The sequence below is a fragment of the Coenobita brevimanus genome, chromosome 111 (assembly GCF_032717465.1).
Source record: "Coenobita brevimanus isolate Jiangsu-jjx chromosome 111, ASM3271746v2, whole genome shotgun sequence".
NCBI lineage: Eukaryota > Metazoa > Arthropoda > Malacostraca > Decapoda > Coenobitidae > Coenobita > Coenobita brevimanus.
Genome location: NC_137064.1, coordinates 4,260,635 through 4,287,078, shown reverse-complemented (window position 1 = coordinate 4,287,078; position 26,444 = coordinate 4,260,635).

Below are 26,444 nucleotides of genomic sequence, written 5' to 3'. Positions count from 1 at the left end.
AGGAGGAAATCGATTCAAAGGGATAATCTTGACCGGTTCTGTGTGCGATGCTATCAGGTATAATGCTGGTCGTTACCTGGTTTCTTGTGGTCAGGGAGATGTGCTATTGCCTTCCCACCTGCTTCTGTTGCTGCCACGATAAAAACAAAATTAAATACATGAGCGTAACCTTCTCATGGTCGGACTAACTCTGGTATTTCTTTCCCAGCTAACGGGAGACTGTTTTATTCAGATGAGACTCGGCTGAAGAAAAATGTCAAGAATGAGAGTAAGCTTGAGAGAGTTTACACCATCACCAAAACCTCTCATGGTCTAAACAACTCTAGTACTGTAATCCATCTAACGTCAGACGATTAAGTTCAGCTAAAGGTGAATCACTGAGCCTGAATTAAAAGTACTACGCGATGGAACATAATAATAAAAAATCGAAGTCTCCAAACACAAGGTCAGATGTTTAGATTAAGAAGGAACAGCAGAAGAAGAGAATCCTGAAATAATAACGAATAATGTACAATAGTAGCTTATTTATAGAAACTGTGGTTAGAGGAAGAGAACAAAGGAAATAAAGGGCCGTATTCTCATTGGCATTAGAGGCTTCATAGGACTTTTTTCTTGGCGATTTTGTGTTATTTATATACTTTTTCATATCGACATAGTTTGCCCCAGTAAAGTGCAAGAGGACAAAGAGGCGCAATATGTAAACTAAACCGCCGAGGAAGAGATGCTCCGAAGTCTCCCATGCCACCTAGAATACGACTCAGTCTCGTGCTTGGTCTGCTTGTTTATACTCATCCCAAAAATACTGACAGAAGAATAATAAAATGGAAAGAGGCAAAGGAGGCGATGGAATAACATATAAAACAACATGGTGAAAAAAGAACCAGCAATTTCAAACGTAAATGACAAAGAAAGTACCAAAATTTTTGAGAGATGGTAGAACGATGTCCTGCTGTGCTGACTCGGCGAGAAGTCAGCAGCAAGGCGAGGCAAGGCGAGGCGAGGCGAGGTGATGCCTTAGGGCAGGTTTGATAGAGATGACAGGCAATGGTAGTTCTGCAATTGGGAGTGAGGTATAATTACGTAAATTATGTGGTGGGATAAATAGATAATTAGAATAAAGATGTGTTCGGTGCATATTCGCGCAGGGATATCAAGACTGGTTCCTACAATGTTGTGACGGCCAACGAAATTATTGTTATTAAATGTCGAGCTTCGAGGATTATACGCTGACCGAGATAACTGTATTAGAAGTAGAGGCCCAGTGTTGGTTTGAATTAAAGCACGTTCAATATTCACTTTGTAATGAAGTAATTTTTGTGAGGCCATGAGTCAGCGTTGCAATGTAGGGATTGCAGGTTGTACGACCCGCTGGCAGGCTGTGAGGGTGTATTTGTGACTGTAAATCAGGTCGTATTATACTGAACGGTTTGAAGTCAGGTAAGGGTAATGCAGCTTAAATCATTTAAAATTATCCGAGAAGTTTCGAGCACAAAATATTTCCCGCAACAATATACTCTTCACAGTGGTAATTGTCGACATGCAATGGTGCAGTCTGTTTAAACAGGCCTCTTATGGATATATTACGCTAAGGTTGAGCTTGTTGCTGTCAAATAATTGTGTAAAGTCAGTTTAATACTTCATTACACCACAGATTTTCGTTCTTTTGTAGCCTGTCTCCAACAATACAAATATTATTAATTCATTTTAACTTGGCGAAGATTTTCGTTCTTTTGCAGCCTATTTCCTGTAGTTCAGTGGCAGAATAAAATTGCACCTTGTTCCTGGACAGCGTCCATGGCACTTCTTCGTGACTAATCCCATATTTTAGTGCTAATCTCGTGCTATAGCTCAGTGTTCAGTGTGGAGAGACGATAATCTTCCGTCTATTTAAAGTGAACAGGATATAGGTCTCCCTTAAACGTAAAGAAACCATCTGGAGGTGGCAAAGATAAATTACATGACTTCACTGTATGGAAGGGACTGAGGGACATTGTTTCTAAATGGAAGCAGAGAGTAAAAATTAATGAAACTATTTTGCCTTGGCTGCCATGTTCAGGTTAGTTATTCCATTCTGGTTACCCACTGCCGATTTGTTCAGCAGACAGAATACCTCCACAGCTGAAGGGTTAGATGTCATCTCCAAGACCCTTTCAGTGGGATGGCAAGAATGAGGCACTGTATTCTCCTTAATGCAGGGCATTTTTATTCAGCTGAGGGAAACCCTACACAGATAAAGGATTTGTCGTAGTATTAGCTGTAACCGCAGGCTCATTTGAATGTGAACCCGATGGACTGCACTGAAATTAACCTCTCCTACAGTTCACCATCCTGCTTTCGGGGGATGGGGAAGTTGAGGGGCGTGTGTATAACCGGGTAGTGAAGTCGATTGGTTATATCGAAGCCACCGCGAGTTGGCGTCCCCTTCCAGCACCAGACAAAGGGTTAACTGACACTATCGAGTTTCGTAATTACAAGACACTTGACCAAACTCGCCCGCTGTGCTTTAATGTTTTTTTTTTTCTTAACTTACAGACAGAACGCTTAACATCCACCTGTGCAAGCTATGGCCTGACACACATGTTAACATATTACGCACCAGTTCTTACGGTCTACAGAAAATTGAGTTATGTAGACCAATGCCAGTTGGAATTATACTCTGACTTCTTTAACATGGCTTGAACGTGCCATCTCGCCACAATGAATGCTAAGTTACAACAAGACTTTTAACAATATTACACTGTGCTAGTAAACGAAGTGCTATATAAAAGATGTTGGACTGTAGTAATGTTTTAATTCTGCCACTGGGGTACAGGAAATATGATGAAAAGAATAATAATCCACCCAAGTTAGAGTAGGCGAGCTTGAGCGATACTGCAATTCTGGGGTATTTTATCATCGATCGGTAAAAAAAAAAAAGAAAAAAAAAAATAATAATAATAATGGGACGAGTTTCTTCACCTTTCTCGTCATTGTCAATTCCTGGCACCAAAAAGTACCTGAACACCTGGGCACAACGGATCTGTATAAGAGCAGAACGTAGCTTGTCATCTCGGAATGGCTGGCATGTGGCGTGGCGCACCTTGAACCATTACTGTATACACATGACGACAGTTGTTTTCTGCTTCTTTTGGTCATATATTTCAAAATGCCTACAGCGTTCGGACACTTTATGGGAATAGTGTTCATGCGGTGTGTGTACAGTGTAGGAGCAGCAAACCACACTCCCCTTTGCTTTCGTGGGATGGGCTGGGAAAGGAGCTGGAATTTACTGGAGAGAAAAATGGGTCTTTCTTCTCACCTATCTCTGACCTTAAGACTGACCCCGAGGACGTATCTTCTATATTTTTCCCTTGCTATCTCGACTGTTTTATTGATTTTCATCGAGATCTTTCAAAAGTGAAGGATCATATGCTGTCTTCATTAACCCCTTCACTACCATAGGCTCTAGTAAGCTGAATAAAATCGTCTAGAGAAGGCAAGAATAAACTAAAAATCTCTGTCATCGATCGGAAGGGGGTGAAGATTACGTGAAGGAGGGGTTACCGACTAGTCTACAGAAATGTAAAGACATTAATATTTTCAAGCCAAATTTCTGTCCTGTCCTTCGTCACCCGTATCACCACTACACTTTCCCCTGATTTACTACGGTGCGTTTTCTCTGAGATGAAGAAGATCCCTAACCTCTTTCAGCCTCGTTTATGGCCAAGTGTAGTCAGACTTGAGGATAAAATGTGAGTAGTAACCGAGGAGACTCACTTGTACCTCATGACTAAGGCTTATTGATTTTCCTGCAACCACAACTTAGTATTTGATTTCTGGGAGTGATTCAGTTCCATCAGATGAAAACAAGCCAGCTATACTGAGAGGGAATTGTTGGAAGAAAAATCACCCAATATTTCTTCTCTTCAAGGCAGAAAATCCCGTCGGTTAAGAAGCCTCCCTAGAACATCATCCTAATCAGTTTTTCGTCTTCTTTCTCTTCTTCTTCTTCTTCTTCTTTCTTTTTCTTTATCTTTTCTTCTATTTCAGCTTATTATAGTTGTTGTTGCTGTTATAATAATAATAATAATAATAATAATAATAATAATAATAATAATAATAATAATCGTTATCATCATCATTATTATTATTATTATTATATCATCATTATTTTTTCACAAGACTGGTTAATATCTTTTTATATGTTCTTCATGCAGAGGACGGAGCTATCAGGATTATTCAAGCAATTCAGAAGAGGTACGATGAACAAAATAAGCCGTACAAAAAGAGGTGTTTGGGAGTTTCCTGAACCAACGAGAACCTTATTTTCCCCTGCTGGCCATTATTCTTAAACTGAGAAGGGCTTAGTGTGTTTCTCTGCAGACAGACGATTCTCTTTAATATGATGGGTCGGGGAGGGAAGTGACAGACATGCTCTAAGTGTGAAGTTGATGCAGTGGAATACTAGGCGAGGCTTTGAAACTGACAGTACGTTGTGGTCTCTCAATATTTGTAATCTTCTGTATTGGTGTGGTGGGCAAAACACAGAGGAATTATTTTAACACTCTCAGGCTCCTTTGGCCCACTCTCAGTTGATTATAATCGTCTGGTGTCAGCGGCAAGAGAGTTCTAGAATTGTCCTGATCATGCATGGGTTAATGCTACCTATATTAACACTCATTTTCCCGTGGTTCACTCTCAGCTGAACAAAATCGTCTAGGATTGGCTGGAATAGAATACTAGAGTTACCCCAACCTTGTCAGGGTTAATGGTGGTTCTGCCTTATCGATCGAATGAAGAGTCAGCGTTGAGACCTGGAGGGTGCATGAAAGCACAGTAGGATGGTTTGAAGAAAAAAGTAAATCAAGTAATGGGTAAGGTTAAGAGGGAAAGAATGGAAGATGATGGTGTGACTGGGAAGAAGGGGTCTTTACTGATCTCAGCTGTAAGAATCGGAGTTCGATCTCAAGCCGGTCAGACTCATAGACAAAGTTCGCTTCCCCCTTGTCCCTCTTCATCCATCAGTGTGTCTGTGGCCCTGGATCCAAACCGACTACTGTGGGTCGTGTCCAGGGAAAAATTCGAACTGAAATTTAATAGTTTATCTTAGTAACCCTCCCATAGACGCTACGCATTAACCCAAGCCTCATATACGAGTAGGGAGAGTAATATTTTAAGATCCTTTTACCGAGGCTAGTTCTCATAAAATACGGCATCAGTTCACAGATAGACTGATGTTGGCCTATAACAGAACATAATGTAGCATCGGTTTCTTTTATCTGCTGTATATCTGTATCTACTGCCTGATGCTGGATGCTGTGAGGAGCGTCTCGACATGTGGAAATGCTTAAATATTGGCGTCCCTCTCCTCCAAGGTCTCGCCTCCCTCTCATCTATCCACCTACCATGCCACAACCCTTCCTTGTTTCAGTACCAACACAACACTCAGTTCACAAACAGAACACTAAGCCCTCAGTGTACCGCGGGTCCTCACCACAACACACTTATTCACCTCACTCTCACAACACAAACTTTCATCACAACCTCAACAAAGGATCCCTGGAAGCATCCGGCTGAAGTGACCAGTTTCCTAAAGTCCACCGGTTGCACGTCCACATGAATCGGGAGTAGCAATAACAACAGCAGCAACAGACAACAAACAATAAACAACAACAACAAACGACAACAATAAGAACAAACAACGACAACAACAATAACATCAATGACAACAACAATAACAACAAATAGTTACAACACAAGCAACAACAGCGACAACAAACAATACACAGCAACAACATAAAAAAGCTAGTAACTCTCCGCGTCATGCTTGGCACAACAACAACAACAACACAGCAGCTTCGCACATCATCCTTGGTGTAACTCCTAGTCCATCCACCCGACTTCCATACACCCTGAAAGTCAAGTCACTCTCCATCCTTTCCATGTAGCGGCACTACCTCAAAGCATTTCTCTGTATTTTTCGCATTCATACTCACTTCCAGAAAAACACACGTTTCTGCCTGATCGCTATGCAATAATCTTCCTTCATCAAAAAATGGCATCAAAGTGCAGAACGTCAATATAATTCCGGGGTATCTGCAGCCCGATAAAGCTGTAGTGGCAGTCGGGTGTGTTGAATACGGCACTTCCATATGTAACTTATTGTACGAGTATGATGGTTAAAAAATATTCAGCTTGCTTGCTCTCATGGAGGGGAGGGAATTCGAAGCAAAATAAAAAAGTAAATTTCAGGGACTATGAAACTATAACGTTTAAAAAAGAATACCGAAAAAACATCGAAGCAAAAACGACTTCTATTATCAAAGCTATTTGAAATGCAAAAAGCAGTGAAACTGTTACTTCGCATTCAAAAGCGTAGCAAAATCTGTTGCAACGTAGAGCATAAAAGATATATACTTTCAAAAACATTCGAAAATGTTGCACGAGCAACTGAAAACAAGTTCCCGAACTCCGCTATAAAGGAAATCTTTGCAACACCTCACCTACAGCCTGAAATTATTCTGCAGATAACTCCCGCGCTGAACTCCGCTTTTGTTAACCAACTATCTGCTGGTGCACCGTTTCCGGAAAATACGTGTTTTTTCCCCCACCGATAAACTGGCGTGGGGGAGACGCGGCTGCCGCCCTGAAAAGATGTGGTGGCGGTGGCCGGGTATAAAGCTGCTCAGAAATTCTGTTTGTCGCGGCTGGTCGACTCCGGTTATCCTGCTCTTTGATTTGATCACGTCCTGTCCCTTTCAATCATCGTCGTGGTCGCATCACGCCAAACATGTCCTAACGTCTTTCATCACGCCTGATCCCACCTCACCGACCCGCTTCACACCCTTATCCCACTCTCACCCAGAGCTTACACTTCCTTCACTTCACTCCGGAATGGTTTCCTTCCCCTGTCGGAGCGATCAACGCCCTTTTGCCCTTTATCGATACGGTCGAAAGTGGGATATTTGAGGGCCGAGTGTGCGCCTTTATAGCCACGGGGCCCAGCGCCCCTGATCCAATATGGCGAGGTCCCCCGAGCAGCATAGATCAGCGAGTAATCAGGAACGGCTCTATGAATCATTGGTCGAGGTACAACTTTTAATACGCGACCATCACTCCGTGTAATAGAATGTTTCGCTGCGGAGCCACCAGGGACGCCAGCCTTCCTGTTTTCTAATTAGCGATGGATGAGGCCGGCGTCCCCTCACTCTATTTGGCCATCAAGCAGTGAGTCTCGCCACGCCACCATGTCAAGTACACTCGTCACGGAAACACCCGCCATCTTTATGTGAGATGTATTCTCCGCGGCTTTGGAGATTCCGTAATACATCGTTCTTAGAGATTTATTCTTCACATTACTCGTACACCTCTGTATCCCCTTGTATATTATTAACGTAACTACATCCATATTAAAGAGATATAAAAACATGGAAGAGAATGGTAAGAGGTAATATGGAAAATAAATCGCTAGGGATGAAGTGCTACGAAATTTCCAAAGCCACTTTGAATACGACGCTTTCCCTTAGCACAGCACCTCCTCTGAAAATGCGACCCCCTGTCCCAGCAATGAGCTCATCCTTCAGGACACTACAGGAGAGTCTGGAGTGCCTTTGATCTTCCACCCTTTGAAGTTTTTGCCATTTTCTGATCATACAGGAAAAGTTATATGGCGTGAGACGAGAAAGAACCGTGTCTGATGCAGCTTGTATGTGATATGCCTGACACTCATCTGATTATTTTGACCTTATTTTAGAGATATATTTTATTTTACGGGAGAAATGTTTTCATATTGTCCCACATAAAAGTTGAACACAATGTGGTTCAGGTATGAGTGTAGGGTCAAGCTTTAGGGAACAACATAAAAGTGACTGACAATGAAAGCACCTAACAAATATCTCCCCTCCCTGGACTTTGACATACAAAAGTCGACTTAAAAATCCAGGTCCCTGTTTCATTTCTAGTGTAAATAGTGTGGGGTAAAGAGATCTTGGCCAAAAGTCTCATGGTCGGATCAGGAACATAATAATACATCACTTGTAATAGCAGCAGTTGCAACGAGAAGCTCATTGGATTGTGTAACCAGTGAATCACAAGCTAAAATTGACATCCCCCTGCAGTCAACCATCCTCCTTTCGGGGGATATGGAGAGACATAACGGACGTTTGCATGACCGGGCAGAGAAGTTGTTCAGCTATTTCGTTGTCACCACATGAAGGCGTCCCTCTCGAGCACCACAAGAGTTCCTTACTGACCACATATGACACACTCTTACCACCTGGCAGAGCGATGGACCTGTCAGCCTGGAACACGGTGGCGCTGCGATGCCTCTGATCTCGTGTATCATCACCAGCGGCCAGATTCACAAACACACTTACGACTTATTCCCCGTCGTAACTGCGATATGTTTTCCCAGGAAGGGCAAGAAAAGTGAAGTGCAAAGTCCTTCCATACATCTTGTTCCTTGTAAAAAAAAAAAAAAAAAAAATAGGAGACTGTCGTATGTTTGTATATTTGTTTTTAGCAGGAAGGACAAGGAAAGAATAATGCAGAATTTCTTTTATATCTTGTTCTTTCCCTCAAAAAAAAAAAAAAAAAAAATCTACGACATGAAATCGATTGTAAAATGTTCGAGAATCCCGCCACTGATGTTCTGATGATTGTTAGGGAGCAGAGTCGGCCATGACAGACTTTGACCACTGTTCTTATCGGTTAACCATTTCAGTGGTGCTGTGGAGAGTCGCCCTCATGTAGTGGCACTGATATGAATGAGTGGTGGAGCTGCCCAGTTATACAAACTTCCCTCAGCTCCCTCCTTGTGTTCCTGAAAGGAGGATGGTGGGCTGCAGGAGAGAGACAACTTCAGCCTACAGTCCTGTGGGTTTACATTCAGATAAGCCTGGAGCTGTAATTACTACTATAATAACTACTACTACTACTACTATTGCTGCTGCTGCTGCTACTACTACTACTACTACTACGACTACTACTACTACTGCTACTACTAACCCTTTGTCAGAGAGTGTATTTTTACCTTTATTTAAGTTGCCTTCAGACGATTTTACAGTTATGAGAGATTATTTGAAAAGCGGATATAAAGCTTTCATTAACCCCTTCAACACGAGAGGTCTTTCCTACGCTGCATCAAATCGTCTTCCATTGCAAGGGTAATTATCGAGTACAAAAAAATAAGATGCGGGTGCACTATATTCTACAGGAGTTGAGCACCTCGTTTCCGGAACTTATTAGTGAGTGACTGACCGACAGCCTGATTTCCTGACATGCTTCCTCATCTAAAACTAAGTCATCGGTGTGCCAGTCGAGAAAACTGATAAGATAATGGCCAAGAGAATATGACCACGCCATACACAGAGACTATTTTTTTTTTTTTTTTATAGTAAGGTGGAGGCGTCAGAAATAATGATTTTTGAGCCACAGAAATTAAACCCTGATGCCATGTACTATCTCTGATGTACTAAATGATGTAGCACTCTCTCTTTGCCACTTTAGGGACAGATCAAGTGAAACAGAGTACATGAAAGAGAGTACATGATCTTTAACGCCAGGGAATACGACTTGAAAGAGAAAAAGAATAATTGGATGTTGTTTGAAAGTTGTTGCTTATAAAGCCTGCTGCCTACTTCCAGCTTATACTACCCACCTGAACGATATTTGATGATCCAAGCAGAAGACTAAAATATATCTGTTACTGGAAATGAGGCGAAGTCTATCACAGGCTGAGGGAAGGAACAACTTGACAATGTGAATTTCGATAACACACACACACACACACACACACACACACACACACACACACACACACACAAATACCATGACTTCTGTCCTGAATGAGACAACTCTAGCATTTATCAACTATGGACGGTGGCTGTTAGCGCTGCAGTTGTGATATGTGAAGGTGTGTGGCATACAGAGGAATTGTTGTGCCACAAGGGACGGACTGACAAATCTATTCCGTGGACAAAAAACGCAAATGCCAGTATAATGTATTCGCTGTTCTTCACGTCTGATAAATATTCGTTCCTAAGTAATAAAATCTGATTACTAAATGAGTACAAATGAGTTAGGGATGAAAGTGTAGACTTGATAACCAGCTACAACAGAGGCGGCGTTGCTAACAGTTTATGAGGCTATAGAGATGCGGTTGTGTGAGGACAGCGGGCGCAGTGAATACAGTTATATGATTCTGACTGCATAATGCTGAGATGTAACTAAAAAGATGTATGAAAATACAACTATAAAGACGAAACTTTTTTTTTTTTTTTGAGTCATGTACAATCTCTGAGTTATTAAATATTTCATGGCAACTCCCACAAGTGACGATGGTATGACGCTTTAGCGCTAACTCCTTGCACAGAAAATAAAACTAAAATATTCATATACACCAGATAGAATTATGTTGCCTTGTGTGCAATTTGTAAAAGAAATATATATATGTTACGTAAGCCAAAACTACGTACACCTTCGCAGCGCAAAAAATAATATAATAGTTTTGCAGGAAACGTAATGCACAAAAGCTTGTTAGCAAACAAAAATTGGATCCTAAACTGGGAGCAGGAATGCAGCGCGATAACCTGAATAAAAACGTTCAGGAATTGAAACCCAATAACAGTGCTCGAATCCGGAAAGAAAACAACGGAATCTGAAATCCAAAAAACATCAACCGAAATGGAAAAGCAAGAATTGAAATGCAAAACGCCAAAAGGTGAATGCATAAAAATGTTCGCCAAAAAAGCTGCGAGTAGAAAAAGCCAAACAACAAACGCAGGCGAACACCTAAAAAAATCAGAAGCGAACATGAAATGATAAAGTGGGCGAGGGACGGAGGGATGAACCGGGGGAGAGGCGAGGGTTGGGGCTAGGTCTCTCTCTCTCTCTCTCTCTCTCTCCCTCGCTCCTCTCTAAGGGCTCTCTCTCTCTCTCTCTCTCCCTCGCTCCCCTCTAAGGGCTCTCTCTCTCTCTCCCTCGCTCCCCTCTAAGGGCTCTCTCTCTCTCTCTCTCTCCCTAAGGTCTGCCCCTCTCGCACCCCTACCTGAAGCTTCCCCCTTTTCCCCTCCTCCACCTCAAATGCCCCTCTTCCCCCCCCACCATCCCCCCCTCTCTCTCTCTTTCTCTCTCTCACTCTCTCTCTCTCTCTCTCTCACATCCCCTCTAAGGCCGCAGACCCTCTCCCCATCGCTTTCTTCTTGGCCATCCCTTCTTCCATCTCTCTCCCTCCCTCGAAGTCTGCCATCTCCCCGTATGTCCCTCTCTCCATATCTCTCCCCTCTCCCTTTCCCCCTGATTTCTCCTACTCCCTCCCTTATTCTTTCTCCTCCACTAAATGCCCTCTCATCTTCTATCCCTTTACCCTCTATCCCCCCCCCCCTCCCTCTCCTCCTGAATCTGCCCCACAAACCCTCTCTCCCGCCGCGGTCCTCACTCTCCTCTCTACCACTGAAACCTAATCTCCCACTCCCTCCCTCTCAGCTACCCCACTCTTTCCCCCGAGTTTATTTCCCATTCTTTCCCCTACTCTCTCTCTCTCTCTCTCTCTCTCTCTCCTTCCCCCACATCCATCTCCGTATGTCCCTTCCCCTCGTATTTCTCTCCCTCTCTACCCTGCCTCCAAGTATCCCTCTCTCCCCTTCCCTTTTGACTCACTTCACTCTTTCCCCATCAGCCTCCCTCCCTCTCTTCCCTCCCCTCACCCCCCCTGTTCTCCCCTCGTTCAGCCTCCCACCCTTTCTCCCCTTCACTCTCTCTTTCTCTCTCCCCTCTCTGTTTCTCCTTACTTCCCCTCAGCCTCCTCCCTCTCTCTTTCTCCTCCCCTTTCCACTTCACCTTTCCTCCCTCTCTTCCCACTCTCCCATAAACCTATCCCTCCCTGCTCCCACTCCCTCCTTCCCTTTCAGCTTCCCTCCCTTTCTCCCCTTCAGTCTCTCTCCCTCCATCCCTTTCCCACTGATTCCTGTTCCTCCCTAACTCTCCCTTCTTCTTCCTCCCTCCTTCTCTCCCCATCAACCTCCTTCCCTCCCTTCCTCTCTCCCTTCCCCATCTCCACCACCTCCAACAACCCCTCTCCGCCGCCACAACATTCAATGCCGCAGTGGAAGTCACCGTCAAAAGCAACTTTATTTAGTACTTCCCTGGGGCGTCGTCAAAATTTTACAGGAAAATGTTTAGATCGTGTTGCGCCCCTCAGGCCTCCCGCCCCGACACCAGGGCCCATAGATTGAAAAATACGATGTTGGTTATATGCATAGATTTGGTTTACGGCCGCAGCGGACAGATCCTTATTCCGTTCCTGGCCACACACACACACACACACACACACACACACACACACACACACACACACACACACACCTGACTTAGATTTTCACAGCCAGCACTCTTCTTCTACACTTCCACACTCTCACCACACCTGTCATACACTTCCAAACTTTCACAACACCTCTCATACATTTCCACGCTCTCACCACACTGTCATACATTTCCACACTCACCATACCTCTCATACATTTCCACACTCTCCACACCTGTTATACATTTTCACCCTTTCACCACACCTGTCATACACTTCCACACTTTCACCACACCTGTCATATAGTTCCACACTTTCACCACACCTGTCATACATTTCCATACTTTCACCACACCTGTCATACATTTCCACACTTTCACCACACCTGTCATACTTTAACACAATCTTTCCTTCACACCTACGGGGCCGGAGTGAGAAATCTGGCAGTGTATATGCAACATCAATAAGAGAGATGACAAAAATCGTTACACACAGCATGCCATCAGCTAAGGTCACCAATGATTAGCTTAGGGACCCATATTCTCACTGCTGAAGAAGGTTTCCTAGCACCCCTTCCTTGGCGATTTATTTTTGGATACGGCTGGCTAATATAATTTTGTATGTTATTTATGAAGAATATGGTGACATTAGAATAATTTAAATAGCACAGAAAAGGACAGCAATGGGTAAAAGGCAAAATAAATCGCCTAGGAAGTGGTATAATGGAACTTCCTTACCCGACGAGAATACGGACCCTGATCACCTGCATAGTGTCATGTAAAGAGGTGTACTGCAAATAGTTCGCTCTTGGTATTCTCGGTATTACCCTCAGTCTGACCGAACTTCAGTTCAGTACCATCCAGCTTTCATTTGGACACTGAAGAAAAAGCAAATTAATATAAACCACCTGCTAAAGATCCTTAACATTATCATCATAGTCGGATCATATCTTGTCCATCACACTACAGTCAGGTGGTTTAATGACTGTTACCAAAATGAAACATGATACAGGAAAGTAATGAAACAAATGAGTAACTCTACAAGTATAAATACCTTACCTTAAAAATAATGCTGGTTATAATATTTGGTATTTACTGTTTCTGTATTATTAGCTCTTGTTAATGTACCGTGGGAATACTACAACTCATTAAAAACTCAAAATAACACATTCTGGATTAAAGTTTTATATTTCCTCTGTGAGTTGTATAATGGTTAGTGATTGTGAAGCGTGTACAGTAAAGAAAAAGATGTCCACTTACTATAAAACACTGAAATGAGAATGGTGAGATGGGTATGTAATGGCACACTGGGGAACGGAACAACACATGCAGAATGGAGTAAACGTTTGGACGCTGAAAACATTACAGATGTGGTACGTTGTGGTAGACTGAGAAATACAGTATAGTTTGTACGTAGAGAAGGTGTGTGAGATTAACATGGTAAAGAGCTGTACAGATCTGTATATGAAAAGGAAAGCCCCTGCAGACGGACCACGGAAAACATGGGATGACGTCCTCAGAATGACCTGTAGATTAAGGGACTTGATTGCGATGCTGTTTGAGTCCGTACAGCTAGGAAAACGACTATCAAGTGAGCAAATATGATTCATGCACTGCCATTTATAACGTAATCATGTATGAGGTTTGGGCTTTTGTGGTATATCATTACCTATTCAAAAGAGTTATGACAGTCAGACTCAAACACTATGGTAATATGATTGGAACACTTTAACAGTCGACTGGAACAATTTGATAGTCTGACTAGAACACTTTAATAGTCTGACTGGAACATTTTAATAGTCTGACTGGAGCACTGTAATAGTCTGGCTGGAACACTCTGACAGTCTGACTGGAACACCTTAATAGCCTGACAAGAACACTTTGATAGTCTGACTGGAACACTTTGATAGTCTGACAGGAACACTTTAGTAGTCTGACTGGAACACTCTGATAGTCATTTTAATGTTGTCATAAAATGCAAATTGCCATCCGACCACCTTGAATGCCGAGTTATAACAACAGATTAATGCTTAACTATGATGCTAGTTTTGAAGAAATGAAATACAAAAGATATGGAGCCACAGTGTTGTCTTTTTCTGCTACTGAGTTACGTGAAATTGGCTGCAGATAGGATGAATATTTAAGCCAAGTTGAAGGGAATGAACCAGAGTAAGGAAGATGTGATGGGGAGTTTCTGTAGCTTATGAGAAGATGGACCTGGGTCAGTGCGATCGAGATTAGGCATGAGATCAGAATATCCGGCGTAGAAAGATCGGAATGAGAAGAGTCTAATCGGGTTGGCTAGGATAAAAGAGCAATGTTGTCGGATTGGCGAGGTCGGGATTTGTCGGGCGACGGGGATAACAACGCAAAAGGTGCTAAACGTCAGGAGTCTTGGCCGGGAAAACTGAGCTATCTTATCGGGATGGTGCGGTCGGGATTGGTCGGGGGATTGAAATACTGGAGCTCAGATGATCGGGGAATATTAGAAGTGTCTTAGTGGGACGGCCAGGATAACAGAGCAGTCTTATCGGGTTGGTGTGGTCGGGTCGGTCGGGTGGTCGGGACGGCAGCAACAACATCTCGCTGTAAATATCGTGAGTGCGACGGCTCGGGTGATTACAAGTACCGTCGGCCAGAATTTATGGCCCAATTAACTTGATGTAAACCTTGACGCCCCGACCTGGCTTCCGCGAGGGGGGAAAATTTGCGAGGCCTTTTCTGGCGCTCTTGTTGTTCCTCCCGGGAGCTGCTGGCCGGGCCTGGGGGGCGGCCAGCTGAACTAAACACACACACACACACACACACACACACACACACACACACACACACACACACACACACACACACACACACACACACACACACACACACACACACACACACACACACACACATCTGGATACAAATTCATCATCCTATATTGTTGCACGGCAGACTGGACGATATCGCCATCTTGGATCCAAATAAGGAGGTTTAAGGTTTGTGGCAGTGTAGATTGGACTAGTCTTCCACCTTGCGTCCAAATTCACTGTGCAACTTGGACTACGCGGCTACCTTGGATCCAAATGTATTATACTTGACATGATCGTATCCAGGATTGTAAGGGGAGGGGGCTTCCAATATGTAAACATTCTCGGCCTACAATGTTGACAGGGATGCAATGAGGGAGGTAAGAGAGAGAGAAAAAAAAACACACACAGAGAGGAAAAAAATCAGTGTAGACTTAAAATTGGACAACTTTCGAAAATGCAGGTAATATTTAGATCGATCCGTCAAGGAGTATTTGCTGTCAAGGTGTGTGTTTCGTTCGCTGGGAAGCAAAAGGAGGAGGAGGAGGAACAGGGGTGAGGTGTGGGAGGGTCCAGTCATCCCCCCAGACCCCCACATCGATTCTCCCCTGCTTGAGGTGGCTTAGGGTATGTTGCCCTGTAGAATAGATTATTTTTCCACCTTGGGTTCAAACTAATCTTTTTGGACCGTGACTGGGGTGCGTCTGAAGTCCTTGCAGTATGGGATGCTTGGACTATTTCACCATCTTGGATTAAAATTCTATAATGGCCTGTAACTTAAGCGACTCTAAACCCTCTGCCGTGTGGGACATTTGGACTTCTTTCACTACCTTTACGCTCATATTAAAGTTTTCTTTCTCTTTTGTGGACTGTGTTTGAAATAGTGCTGGAACTCCTGTTGAACGCTATGGACTGCGGTTGATGTAGTGCAGAGGCTTGAGGCATGGCAGACTTGCATTGCGCAGAATCACTGCTACCTGTTACAGTGTGTGTGTGTGTGTGTGTGTGTGTGTGTGTGTGTGTGTGTGTGTGTGTGTGTGTGTGCACTTGAGGATGTTCAGGAGTCTGTGATATGTAGAACTTGGAAGAAAAATGCTTAGGATTAATGGCCATCGACAGCACAGAGTCATTAAGACCGTCAAATAGTTCTTGCTAAGTCCCAGTCTTTCCCTAGAATATGATCAGCATTAGTCGATGTTACATACAGGTCCCAATTGTACCTCTGAGTGAACAAGGACAAGGGGGGACAAACTGAGTCTAAGAGTCTGATCGGCCCAAAGATGAACTTGGACTACCACGTCATCTTGGAGCAATGTTCATAATTTTTCCTTTGACTGAAGTGGGCTTGGAGCTCTTGAGGTATGAAGCTACTGACTATGCCGCCAAACTGGATCCGAACTCTTGTCATTTAATTTGGCGGTTTTGGTTGTGATATATAAAAATAGGGCATGTCTGACATCTTTACCTCACTCATCCCTGTGTTCTGGAGTGGACTGTCGCTGAGGTGAATTTATTGTTGTCGTTAGTGCTCGAGTGTAGATAACTTTTATTTGTCTCTTGCCTGACATAGTATCATGAAAGGGATGGCCTAAACAAAAGATTTTTTAGACAGTTGCGTTCCTATTTAGTAACAATTCCTCTCACGACACGACAAAAAAAAGTTAGTAGGAACAGAAGAGATTTGGTGAGGATGGTACAGCGAGTGAAGCAAAAATGATTGTATGGTGAAGGTTTAGCCTATGTCACACACCCCAAAGTATGTTGGCCATTGTTATAACGTGCGTCATTATATATGTGAAAAATATAAATTCAGTTTGAAACTGACGTATCAGCCATATGCCTCTTGCAACAGAGATTAATTGTGCTTTGTTACCGATTATCCTTGCTCCTTCGATAACAGACATAACACTTGAACACTAATAGAACACGCAAGAGTCACTTATAACACACAGAAGTACTGACGGCCACATATTTATCAGACAAGGAACATATCCAGCTGGGGGCAGGAGTCACTAACATTCTCGCAAATGTTTCGGAACATTTTCGTAGATATAATTTGCAATGTGATAAACTTGTATTGTTGTGTAGATGTGCAGTGTCGTGACTTGTAACTCAAAATTTTTAAAGGTAATTAAGTCTTCGTAAGATATCGGTAGGAACATCAGATCTGTATCTTCCAGATGGAAAATATTTCACGCAAATATGGCAAATGGAACTATGATATTACTGACCCTATTTTATTCAGCGGAGGAGGCTCACTTTAAAGTAACCAGTTCATTCCAGCATATGCCAATATTTCCTTGTGTTTGCAGGAAATTTATCTGAATGATTTCAATCTCCAATAAAACTGGTAAGAAACAACGTACATTTTCATTAATCTGTATTCTGTCACAGAAAATATCAATTCAATAACGAAAAATTACTTAGGTATCGCACAGCCTCTTAGTAGTCGTTATTTTACCTCCGCCAGGAGGTACTGTATGTATAAGTTTAACCCCGCGTTTGTTTGTATGACTATGTCTGTCTGTCTGTTAGCAAGATTACTCAAAACGTTATGAGCAGTTTTTCATGATTTTCTTTTTTTTCGAGGGGTGGGGTATGGCCCAATGAACAATGATTTAGATTTTGGTTGTGATCTGGAATTATTTGTTTGTTTGTTGACACCATATCTTCAGAAGTTCTCAATGAATTTCAATGAAATTTTGTGGAAGGGTGGGCCAAGAAAGAATCGATTAAATTTGGGGGCGGATCCGGATCCGGCAATGGAGGAGGTATGCGCTCTCTGAGTGCTGCTCTAGTTAACCTAGTGTTTTTTTCTTTATATAATGTCTTATATATGCTATTACTATCACCTGCAGAGGGTGTGTCTGTCATGTACAATGACGCCACAAAAGAAACCACAGTGCCTACAGTGGTATACTTGTAATGCAATTTAGTTCGATAATAATCGGATTTATAACTACATAACACAGAAAACCACCTTAGGATTAGCTGATATGTGCTTAGCACCAGTAGTTTAAAGAAGCATGAAGTATTATGTGGAACAAAGGCACACATCTGACAAAACTGATGAATTTGTATGACATGCGTTTATCTGAAATCAGTATGACCTACAGCTTGTCAGTTATACTCGCCACTGCCACGCTAAACTTTAGATTTAGTTTCAGTACACCACTCTTCGCAATGTGGCATCTTTTGTGGCATAACTGTAACCCAGAGACACACAAACCACCACAGGTGAGTGTATGTACTGCAGCGGCCCGACTTTCATAAGCCTGACATGGACGGGCAGCTATACTATGGACATTTAAGCTATGTTTTACGGGTCCTGAAGGGTAACTCTCCCGTAAGGACTAGGGGCAATATTTCTGTGAAGAGATTCATCCCTACCCAGTGTTTCATGTTCGGAAATCAGTGTAGAAGGCTTTTGGAGTTTGGGGTGAGAAGTGCATGTGGGAACTGTGCTGGAGTGGCTGTGTTCGTAAGAGAGAGTCTGTATATGTCATCAGGGAATTTCGACAGGGTCCAAACTTTTGAGAAAACTTGAATGGATATGTTACAGCATCCTCTTAAATGTCCGCCTCTCGACAGAACGAATGCAGATCAAGACTGGTAGCTGTGAACACTACCGACCTGATCGTCGGAGGCTTGACAGGTGCGCGTGACTGTTATATATAACGTATTATATATTTAACTACTATTAGGCGGCCATGAGAAATTAGAATACTTTTTACCTAATTATATAATAGTTTGACATTTCTCACAGAAGACAGGTAAATGGTAGCGATGCAGTACGTCGTTTCTTAATGGTTTTACTTGAGAACGAAACCACTGAAACCCTTTGTATACACCCTATAAAAGCAATCCATGTCAGTACGATGACAATATTAATGGCGTACTAGACAAAATTAGGTTTATGATGCAAAATTAATCAAGAGGTTCTAGAAAACCTATTAAGCTCCTGATAATACAGGCCAACGATCTTCTAACCATCCCGTGAGAGTGGTAAGAAGTATGGTGGATGGAGGTGAGCCAGTATTCTCGCTAGTGAAGAAGACTCTCTAGCATTTCTCTCTTGTCAGTTTATTTCTGTATCCGGGAGGCTGATTCAGTCACTATATAATTAATGGAATATATGACAACAAAAGAGTATAAATAGCATACAGAGAATCATAATGAGTAATACGTGAAAGTAATCGTTAAGGAAGAGGCGATAGAAAGCCACTCCAGCTGAGAATATGGTGTGTGGTGTGGTGCGTGCCGGGCCTCCATCACTCACACCTCACACCCCCACTGTCTGTTTGTTCCGCCCACACCCGCCCAGCACGCTAACTGCACCTCTCGCTATCCTCACACCGCCTATAAATCCCGTCGAAGATTTGGTCTCTTTGTTATCTGTGGAGGTTATGGCTCCGCGGCCCTGTTCCATCTTTCTCTATTCCGATTATAGCGCGTTATATTTCTCTAACCTGACGAAGCTACCTTAACTCTTTCAGCTCAGTTGATGGCTATGTGAAGTAAGACTGAAGGGTAGATTTAACTAGTAGCCAAGGACACTAATGCCTCCTTCATAACTAAGCCTTTTCGAGAATCACATAACCACGACTTACTATTAAAGTTCCTTCAGGTGAAAGAAAACTGATAATACCCGCCTATATATACTTGGTCCAGCCCACACCTGAGCATGTATGGATTTCTTCTTTCCATCTTGTTCTCCTCCTGCCTGTCTCCTGTCCTCTTTGACCTGGCTGCGTCCGGCAAATGCCAGGGAGTGTGGGGATGTTTGCTCACACTTTGATTCTCGTGATAAATCTTCCCGTTCGTTCTCGTTATTGTGGGTGATTTGTTATGCTCCACAAATTTTCAGGGCACCAGCGTTTGAGATATGTATTTACTGATTTGGTATGTATGTAAACAGGAGTTGGTATGTATGTAAACACTCCCGGATTTGTCACTTACCAAGTAGAGAAAGGCACGTGTGTGTGTGTGTGTGTGTGTGTGTGTGTGTGTGTGTGTGTGTGTGTGTGTGTGTGTGTGTGTGTGTGTGTGTGTGTGTGTGTGTGTGTGTGTGTGTGTGTGTGTGTGTGTGTGTGTGTGTGTGTGTGTGTGTGTGTGTGTGTGTGTGTGTGTGTGTGACAGGTCAAGACGATTTCGCTGAATATGATTTATTACCACAATAAACTGTGGTATGGGCAAGTTTTTGAGCCAAGTGATTCATTTCCAAAATGGTTTATTTGTGATCTAGATTTGTCTCATTATTTGACCATCGCAGGTAATTTTAAGGTACGCCATATAAGAGCAAGAAATATTTCATCTTGCAGGCAAATATTGTAGCTATAATTCACGTTTAGGTCATCCCTCACTGGATACGGAATCATGCATCAGACAAACGTTTGGGGCTACAGTAATTTTACAGATATGGAAGTTGCTGATTTTCCATGATCAGCTCGTACTCGGAAGAACTGGAGCTGAATGGTCGAGTAGGTCATACTGTTAATGAGTCGATATTTATTTCACTTTCTCTTTTTAGTGTTCATCCAACAGTGAGATATGGGATCTGGATGTAAGGCTGACTATTGTGGGTCATGTTGTAGGCGAAGGTTGGAACTTCTGAATGAATATTGTCTTAATGTCCGCCACAGAGTCGATAGGCATAATGTAAGCTTTTATATATATATATATATATATATATATATATATATATATATATATATATATATATATATATATATATATATATATATATATATATATATATATATATATATATATATATACTTCTAAACTCAAACTGCTTTCACGTCATTTGCCTCTATGCACCGTACTTAATCTGACGGACTTGCCATACAAAAGGTAAGTAAGTAAAATATAGTCCACCCTGTAAAATGCATTAACAACAGCGCCACAAAACAAATGAGCCTAACTGAAGTTCTTGCTTATTTACCCCGTTCTGGTGAAATCATGAGTTTCGGTAGTCACCTTCGTCTGTCTGTTCTAGTACGATTCGCCTCAGCAATGCATCGATCTCTGTAACTGGCCTTTCAGTTAAACGTCGTTTGTGATCAATTATCCTCAATGTATGATTTCAAAGTTCAGTTTGTCGCCCACCCTGCCTCTCAGCAACCAGTGAGAGGAAGCTGGGGAAAGAAAAATCAAAGAATGAACTTCCCTATACCTTGATATTCACTGGTTCTGTATTTTTCGTTAGTCTTGTAAAGAGTTTAATTTGGGGCCACGAAGAGCATTGCTGATGTGAAGGATGTGATGTGTAGTCACGGACAATGATTCTCTTGCATGTATAGCTTCCCTTGAGGTGTAGGGAGGAATCGGTGGTGCATTGGTCAGGGAATCTAACTCGCAGCTGCAAGAAGTAAGAGCTTGATTCTCGGGCCGGTCAGGCTGTTAGGCTTAGTTTGTTTTCAACTTGTCACTTTTCACCCACCAGTGAAGTTGGGGACTTGGATATAAATTTTATTGTTGCGGGTAGTATTCTATAACTATTCTAGGGGAAGACTGGAACTTAGGAAAACAGTTTTTGTCTTAATGACTCTCGTCTAGTCGACTGGCGTAAAACCAAACCTTATTCTATTCTCAGGCCGACCACGAGACCACTGGGCAGGGTCTCTCTAGCCGACTGTGTTCACATCTAGAAATAAAATAGACATGGATTTGTAAATGGACGGTTGTGTGCTGGGGGAATGTTGTTGGGTGCTTTCCTTGTAAGTTACTCTTGCAGACTTGTGATTATCCCCTTCTTGCAAAATACTGCTCAAGGAAATTGGGTTAAGTCACTACACTTGTTTCTTCTCCCGAAAACTTTTTCTTATAATCTAATCCTTCCTCTGTCCCCCTTCTTCCTTTCAGCTTTGTAACAAACCTCGTTTTATTGAGGAGCTTTCCTTGTCACTTGTGGTGTTAAGTTTTCCTTGATTCCAAACTCACGAAACATTATCAACCCAATTGAGTATAACATTAATCTGACAAAAATCTCTAACGGTTGTGACAGTTTCCAAGACAGTATTAAAGAGTTACTAAAGATGAAGGGGGTGGCATGTTGCCGCATGTGTCTACCAATTTTATGCCTACCGACAACATGAGGGTCGCTAGGGGAGACAGTTAATATTTGCTGAGTCCCAGTCTTCTCTTAAAACACTACCCGCTTTAATCAGTTCGCATCTAAATCCCCAGTTGCACTGCAGGGTGAACAGGGACAAGGGGAAAACAAACTCAGTCCACCTGTCTGACCAGCCCATCAATCGACCTAGAGTTCTTCAAGTTGCGAGCTAGATGTTCTGACCAATGTGCCACCAACTGCCCAAGAACTATTGACTGTGATTGTCCAGAACCTTGCGCAGTACCGCTCAGTTACTGCTTAGTTATATTGACCAGTCTTTGATAATTACTGATAATATGATGATTAATGAAAGGATAATGTTATGTAGAGAAATCGGAATTATATACAGAGCACTGTTTTGTGTTGGTGGTAAGGCGAGGTGTTGTGATGTTGGTGGTGTTGTAGCGTTGATGTTGGCGTGGGGTGCTGATGTGATGGGTGGCGTTGTAGTGAGGGTTGGTGTTGTAGTACTGTAGATATGATAGGTTTTCTTGTGTTGGTGAGAGGCGGTGTTGTAATAAGAGATGGTGTTGTAATGGAGTGGTGTTGTGTTGATGTGTAGTGTTGTATTGTTGGTGAGGAGTTATGTTGTACTGATGGGTGGTACTCCTGAGAGGTGGTGTTGTGCTGGTAGAGGTAGTGCTGTTGCGTTAGTGAGGAGTGGTGTTGAAGTGGATGTAATGTACAGTATTGTGATGTAGAAAGGAGTGGTGTTGTATCGTGAGCTGCTGTTGTAGTGAGGGTGATGGTGTAGTGTTAGTGAGAGGTGGTAGTGTAATGAGGGGTGGTGGTGTAGTGTTAGTGAGGAGTGGTTGTGCCCTGTTGGTGAGGAGTGGTGTTGAAGTGAGATGTGGTGTTGTAGTGATGGGCGGTGTTTTAGTGAGAGGTGTTGTTGTAGTGAGGGATGTTGGTGACTGATGGTGTTGCGGTGAGGGGTTGTTGTAGCAAGGGATGATGTTGTAGTGAGGAAAGATGTTGCAGTTAGAGGTTGTGTTGTAGCAAGGGATGATGATGTAATCAGGGATGGTGTTTTAGTGAACGATGGTGTTAAGTGTGGGATGATGTTGTAGTGAGAGGCGGTGTTGTAGTGAAGGGTGGTGTAATATCGGTGGTGTAGTGGTGGTGATGAGAAGTGGTGTTGTACTGGCGGTGACACAAACTGTTGGTGGTGGTGGCGGCAGTGAGTGAGTGAGTCAGGCAGGATGATGATGGAGTGCATCCTATATACTCTCAGCCATCATGACACCTGCTGCCCAACTGCTGTCAGGACAAGTGCTGTGTGGTCAGACAGCTACACACACACACACACACACACACACACACACACACACACACACACACACACACACACACACACACACACAAACACACACACACACACTTATAGTCTCATGCTCCTCGATACTCTCGCTGATTACATGGAATATGACGCATCACAAAGGAAGCGCCATTTATTGAGAATTTTTTATTACATCAATGAAGCAGAAGCGACAGAAGGTATGGATAGAGTTATGGTACAGTATATAACATTTTGGATTTTGTACGACTAGAGGAACAGTATTTGTGATTCTCGAAAGAAAAAAAAAAATCCTCGTTGTATTACACCTTTTCCGTCCTTCTTCTTTGGTTAAGTCCACAGTAAGTAATAAAACAATAGTCCATGAAAGTTCCATTGGTACCTATAATTAACTACTTTTCTATTTCTCCCCAGTTTACACTACAGGTACCGGCTGTCAAAAAAAAATGTGATACTGTGTTTCTTAACAACACCCTGACACAGAATAGGGATTTATCGTTCCTAATTAAGGCAAATATACAAGGCTGAGTTCGTTCTTCAAGCTGCATAGAACAACAATGTAACGCCGTGTCAAAGGCTCTTATACGTACACTGAATGCCAGAGAGAAAATATATTATTAGCACGAAATATCCATGAAGTTAGGCTGGAGGTCGGAATGATTAAAATACGCTTCCTGAGGTTGACTCTGGATAACCTAATACTTTCAGGCGCCTGTGACTCACTCTCAGTTGAAGAATATCGTCCGGTGTTATCTGGAGTAGAATACCAGTGTTTTCACTGTCATGAGGGGGTTAATGGTATCGGTATTAACTCTCAAGCACCCATGATTCAGTTGAATAAAATAATTTAGCATGAGGCGGAGTAAAATACAGAAGATCGCAACCACGACAGGGTTAACTTTGTATTAACATTTCAAAACATTAACTCCTTCCCCACGATGACATCTTTTTACTTTGTTCTTGCTTTCTAGACGATTTATAAAGCGTGGGAGAGACTTTCCTGTCTGGAGGGTCTAGAGATAAACTTCAATATCCTCCTCAATAAAGGAGATCATCCTTATATAGCATAAAACAGCCGGAGACAGTAAAAACAGACATCCGAGAGGGTCCTACTAAGCTGAAAGAAATCGTCTGACAGTAGTTAGCATATGATAAATAATACGTCAGAATAGAGTTACACACAGACTTACAGTATCTTACCAATAAATTAGCTTTACCGTAAGAATATATTAATACTACCTCTGGGTTTCCTTAGCATTACGTAGAACATTAACTAACATTGTCTTACTAAATACTTCTCTAAACCCTAAAATTACCTCACCATATCCCAAGTATACCATAGAGTTATTTTAACAGCACTTCGACACTGGACTTATATTACTACGGTATCATAAATAACTTCAGTGTTAAAACCGTATAACCATAACATACCACTATATCAACACTCTCAGGCTCCTATGTCAGAAAGTTGATGGTGACAGTATTTACAGTCTCGAGCACCTACGACTCATTCTTAGCTGAAGAGAATCGTTTGACGTTAGGTGGAGTAGAATGATGGAGAAGATGGAGCAATGAGAGGGATAATTAGCCTCACCTATTACTATATACTTTCACATTACCCCAGCATTACCACAACACAGGCATATTATTACCGTGCTGGAGACAATGGTGCGGATATTACTTGTGTCCACTAATAACAGAGGTGGGATGGCAGTTCCGGTTACGCCACCCTATTTTAGCGCACGCCTTCCCAATCCCCCCTCACCCCTACCCCTCCACCACTACACTTGTTTACGAGTCTTCAGATGCATTCCATATTGACCCATTCGCTACGATGAAGCTTTACTATATCTCCACGTTGAGCAACTTTATTTCCTCCATTTCTTTCTTCATTCTCCTAAACGGTTTTTTCAACTTGGCGTCATTCCCTTATTCCTTCACCAATTCGCTTCAAACTTGGCACTTTGGGCAAATAGCTCCAGGCACCCTTTATTTTTACATTTACGTATTTTAAAGAGATTCCTGTGGTCAAACGGCAATCCATATAAAGACGCAAATTTTGAAATCCCATGGTCTTGTACATTCATATATTATCAGGACAATTTGCACTGAAACATTTAACTGTACTCAGGTGTGTGGAGACCATCTTGCAATCCCTTGGGCGTGTTGGCAGTCTTCTAGTATTCTGCTCCACTTCTGAAGATTTTACTCAGCTTCAGACAGACTTCCAGTAGTTCGAAAAGTTTCTCCAGGGCTGAATAGAATAGTTTGGCTGCAGTAATACTAGAATATAAAATACGTCGGTGGTGCATTGATTACCACATCCAACTGGCAACTGGAATAGTGTGTGTTCGACTCTTAGACCGGTTGGACTGTTGGACTCACTCTGTTACCCCTAGTTCTTGCTCATCCGTCAGTACATTTGCGGACTTGGATGTAAACCGACCACTGCAGGTAGTATTCCAAGGGAAGACAGACAGATAGATAGATAGTGAAAGAGAGAGAGAGAGAGAGAGAGAGAGAGAGAGAGAGAGAGAGAGAGAGAGAGAGAGAGAGAGAGAGAGAGAGAGTGTAACCGTCTACCTTAACTGATTCTCGTTTAACCGATAGGCACAAATTACCCCATCTTTCTCTTAGTTCACTCACGCTACCTCTACGTTTCTTCAAGCCACATATAAGGACTATGGGCCATGCCAGCGTGGGTAGTCCCTTTCCCTCACGACGATTTAATTTTACTGAAGAAAACCACTCGTATGAAGTGAGTTATTCAGGCCACAGCAAACCCTTCCAACACGAAAAAAAAAAAAAAAAAAGAAAAGAAAAAAAAAGAATAGGCTGAATATAATCGTCATGAGAGAGAAAGAACCAGCGACCCCCCCCCTCACAAAAAAAAAGGACATCCGCGCGCTGAAGCTGTTAACTCTTTTTATTATTTCTTTCTCCAGTCGACAAAACAAAGGTA